Source organism: Geospiza fortis, unplaced genomic scaffold (genome assembly GCF_000277835.1).
Source record: "Geospiza fortis unplaced genomic scaffold, GeoFor_1.0 scaffold538, whole genome shotgun sequence".
Lineage (NCBI taxonomy): Eukaryota > Metazoa > Chordata > Aves > Passeriformes > Thraupidae > Geospiza > Geospiza fortis.
The window spans coordinates 1846104-1850837 of record NW_005054368.1 but is presented as its reverse complement, the minus strand read 5'-3'; the positions used below and the strand labels follow the sequence as shown (position 1 = coordinate 1850837).

Here is a 4734-nt window from a genome sequence, read left to right as displayed (position 1 = left end):
CGGGAGCCGCCCCGAGGCCGCCGCGAGGGGATGGGAGCCCCCGGCGGGGACGCGGAGACGGGGCCTGGCCTGGGGGGTCGTGTGGGGAAGGTGCCTCTCGCCATTGGGGAGCGGTGCGGGCGGGATGAAGCCAATCTGGCTGTGCTGGAATATGGTTTTTCCTTTTCTCCTTTTTTCTTGTAATAATGAATTGGACACGGTGATGTCAGTGGTTGAGGGAGCAGTTTGCTGTGGTCGAGTATAAATGAGCTGGTAGGAACCAGATGGAAAGAACTGACAGTTGTTTAATGCTGTAGTTTTATTAGCATTAAATTATTCCTTGGTGAAAGGGCTGTTCCTCGTTCAGCTGCCCCTGGAATATACGGATTTGGTGTAAAAGATGCCCTGAGATGCTCCATTAATTTCTTATTGTCCACTAAACAGGCATTTCATTCATGTGCAGGAACAGCTGGAAATGAGCATTCGTCAGGGGAGAAACAATGTCTATAAAAACCCCCAAAAACCTATGATGAGGAATAACCTTCCTTTCCTCTGCCAGCAAATTTCTAAAAATTTAGGAGTTTTTAAATGAAGTAAATCTTTAGTCTAATCTTTATGAACCAGGGGTAATGATCCATCATATACATGGAGAACAGTAGTATTTACTGGAGGAAGGGAAATTGCTTTTCAAGCATTGAAACAGACGTGTATTTTCTGTGTCCTGGTTACTTCATGTCTGCCTTAGGTGCTAAGAAGGATGGAAACCCATTTTTATGACATATGAGCATGCTCACAGATAATGATGTGATTGACAGATCAGCTAAAGGCTAGAGATATGAAAATCACAATGTGGAAGAATATTTGGGGGGTGACTTTCAGCTGTTAATGACAAATAAATTTCTTTGGCATTGCCTGTTCTCACGTTCATTCAGGTGAGAGGATGGTGCTCTGTGGTTTTTAGAAGCATGAAACAAAATCTCCTTCTGATGATAGAAATGTGCAAGGATATGTTATTCCCAGCTGTGTAAAAACTTATCTGTAGGTGAGCTTAATAGATCACTGACTTTTTATGCTTTTATTAGCATTCTTCAGTGGTTGCTTTGAATCAGGTTCATGTGGAGTTGTTCCATGCTGAAGAGGATCCAGCAGCACATCTGATATCTGAGGAGACTCTAGCATGGTTCTTCTGCTGGGGTACCTGGGTTTGTCATCTTGCTGGGCATGTGATGATAAAGGTGATAAATGCCTGTCCCCAAAATTGTGTTTGTGTTGCAGGGGCAGTACAGCTGCTGTTAATGACAGCAATTGCCTGGAATCACAGGCTGGTTTGGGTTGGAGGGGACCTTTCTGCCCATCTCATTCCATCCCAGCCGTGGGCAGGGACACTTTCCACTGTCCCAGGTGCTCCCAGCCCTGTCCAGCCTGGCCTTGGGCACTGCCAGGGGTCCAGGGGCAGCCCCTACTGCTCTGGGTACCTTGTGCCAGAGCCTCACCCACCTCAGACATCTTTTTCTAATCTAAACCTGTTCTCTGACAATTTGGAGCTTTTCCCCCTTGCTTTTCCTCTAATTTCTGTACTTCACAACAGGGGTTTTTGGCCTGTGTAAGGGGCACTGATATTCCTCTTACCAACCCTCATCTTTGGGATATCCTCTCACAGAATAAACCAAACTGGGCTATGCCTGCAGTGAGTGTTCTGTGGCTGTGAGAGTGGGCTGGGCTTCCATGTGCTCAGTGTCACCTTTTCTGTGGAGGACAACCAGCCTGGATGGGGCCTGCAGTGCCCTGGTCTGGAGAGTGGCATCCCTGCCCTTGGCAGGCTGGAGCTGCTCCAGTGTCCCTTCCCTCCCAAAGCCTCCTGTGAGTCTCTGTGCCACTTGGTGACTGCTTCTTGGGTCTCTGTTTGGACACAACAGCATCAGAAGTGTCATTTGGGGTGGCTGAAGGAGGTTAGGAACAGCATCCCTCTCACAGTGTGTGTGGTGCTTGTTTTGCTGTTTTGGCTCTGGGTAGTTATTTTGAATATCAGGTGGATGTTAAATCCCAATTCATCATGGTGAGCCATATCCCAAATGTCCTGATCACTGAGTTCTTTAAAGCAGAATTTCCAAAGCTATTAACAGTCTTTGGAGTAAGACAGACTAGAAGACTTGTAAATATTTGTTTGAGTACCTGGTGTTTGTTGCTGCTGTTTTGGAGGGTGCCAATTGTTTGTTAGTGTCCTGTGTTACTTTCATTCTGGGATGAGTAAAAGGAATAAAAAATGTTTCCAATCTTTCATATAACTTGTAAGTAATAGTTTTTTATCCGAGTATTAGTCATGGTTTGTGGTACTTGAGAAACTGCCACTGATTTTTGCAAAAAAATAAAAGGTGGTGCCAGTCAGATTTTGTTTTGATCTGTGGATCTTAATTGTCTGTAGCTATATAAAAATGTTTTCATCATGTTCATTGGTATTAATGCTTAACATTTGCCAGGCTTGCCCAGGTTTGCCAACATGTCCAGGTTGATTCAGAAGCTGGAGATGAGATCCCCCAGCAGAGACAGTCAGTGTGCTGCTATTCAAAAGAGAAAAAAGTGCCAGCAGGGTCTTGGTGCTGTTCCCCAGGGCACCCTCTAGTCCAGGTTTGGCTCTGTTGTCATAACTTAGTGCCTTTATTTCCCACTCCTTAACAAATCTCATTCATTTTACCTCTACATCTTCTAGGATTGATAACTCGTGGGCCATGCCTTACAAACCTGAGTGGGGAATGGCTCTGGGGTAGCTGCAGGATGTTCTTGTGGGCTCTGCTGCAAGGTGACAGGAACAGGCAGGTTCCTCATACTGAGCATATTTATCTTTCTGGAGCATTCTCAAACAGTGACTAAAGCTCAAAACAAGGCACTATCAAATAATCATGATTGTGGTAAAACAACAAACCTGCTCTGCTTCAGCAGGGTATCACTGCATATCTCTTTTTTTCAAGCACTGTTTGACTTTTCCTTGCAACCATTAGAAAATTAGGAGGCAGAGCAGGATGCTTGTGAGGATATCCTGGAAATTTCCGAGCCTACATTTGAGCTACAAAATATTTAAAAGTCTTATTAATGACAGCTTTATTTTGAGCTGCTTAATAACCAGTATTGTTACAAGTAACACCTGCCTCTGGGGGAGGGAAATAAAAATGTGCACACATATCATACTTTGTTTCCTTTGGTTGTTTGCCAGGTTTGTGTGTATCCTGGTTGGGTTTTTTCCTAGTTAAACTAGTTAGATTCTCTTGCTTAATTTTTTTGTGGGGGGAGGATGAGAGAGAGGGTGTGTAGGTTTTAGAAGCCAAAGAAAGAAATATGCTGGATCTCACATAACTCAGACTCAGCATATGAACAAAATGCTAAAGTTGTGTGTTAAGAAGTAGTGACAGCTGGAATAAACTGCAAGTCCAAAAAACCCCAACAAACCCAAAACAAAAGAACCCAACCAACCAAAAAAACCCGCACTGAAATCTCTGAAAAAATCAACTTATTATATTCTGTAGTTTGTTGGGGTGAGGATAATGTTTTGAGGAAGGGTGTTCCTATAAAGAATCAAGGTTGTTGGCAGAAGTCAGGTTTTGAACTCTCCGGTCAGTGTCTTGTACAGATTTCATTTTTTCCCCTTGTGCCTCTGCTTTATACTCTTATTTTGCATAATTATCTTGTGACTTTGGTTCTCAAGGTGGTTTGCTGCTTTAGTGTAATCTGTCCCAGGTATTTGTTGCAGTTGCCCAGTGCCAGCCTCATCTTGGACTGGTTAACAAGGAGTTTCATCCCATGCTCATTTTCCTTTTGGAATGGCTTTTCTGGATTGTGTGTTTCTCTTTTCTTCCAATTGATTTTTCTTGAAAATAATTTGTTCTTGAAACATTTTCTGGTGAGATCGTTAACCACAGGAGCAGTTGGAGATGACATTAGTTTGGTTTCTGTCACGTTTAGGTATTCTTTGAACCAAAGAAAATGAACAAGCAGGAATTTGCTGACTGTTGACAACAAGCAGCAGAATGTTGGTTCTCTGCATTGCAGCAGAGGTTGAGTTTACTGATGGAGAATCATTGCAAGCACCATTTCTGTCCATTAGGATATAGCAAGGTTTGGTCTCCAGGGGGTTCGATGAGAGGGAGAAGGTGAACTCCCCCTGAAATGACGAGTGGCTGTGCTGCTGCTTCAGTTCTGAGCTTCCCTGCCTGGGGAAGTACAGCCAAGGTCACAACACAGTGTGAGGGAGGCAGAGCATCCCAGAGCTCTCTGAGGGGCTTCTGCTCTGACCCCCAGGGTGAGCTCCCAGAGCCTGAACTCCCCTGGTGCTGCTGTGCTTTGGGGTTAGGAATTCAATGTGTGTGCCCACACACGTGTACAGCCTCTCTGTCACCTGGCAGGAAGAGTGTGCAGCAGGGCTGCACTGCTGGGCTTCAGTCAGATCCTTCTAGCACCTCTTCAATTAAAGCCTCACACTGAAGGAGAATCATTACCTCATGAGTTTTTGGCAGTTATTATTATTAACACATGCCTTATTTCTGCAGTCTAAATTTAGATGTGAACTGAACTGTGTTTCCTTGTTATGTCTTTACTGGTTTGAAACTTCTTGCATTCTAATTTGTTCCACTCACACTGCTTTTTATTTTAACCTCTAACTATGGGGCACGTTTCCTCATCCTGGTATCTTCCTTACCTTTCCAGTAACCTTGTTGAGTCTGAGACACCAGAACTCATCATAGTTGAGATAATGAGGTCACATCA

The 4734-nt window shown here is 44.1% G+C and overlaps 1 protein-coding gene across 1 annotated transcript in view; it reads left to right on the top strand.

Moving 5' to 3' along the window:
• Positions 1-4734, top strand: part of APPBP2 (amyloid beta precursor protein binding protein 2) — a 21357-nt gene that overhangs the window by 2496 nt on the left and 14127 nt on the right. The gene's annotated exons all lie outside the window — the stretch shown is intronic.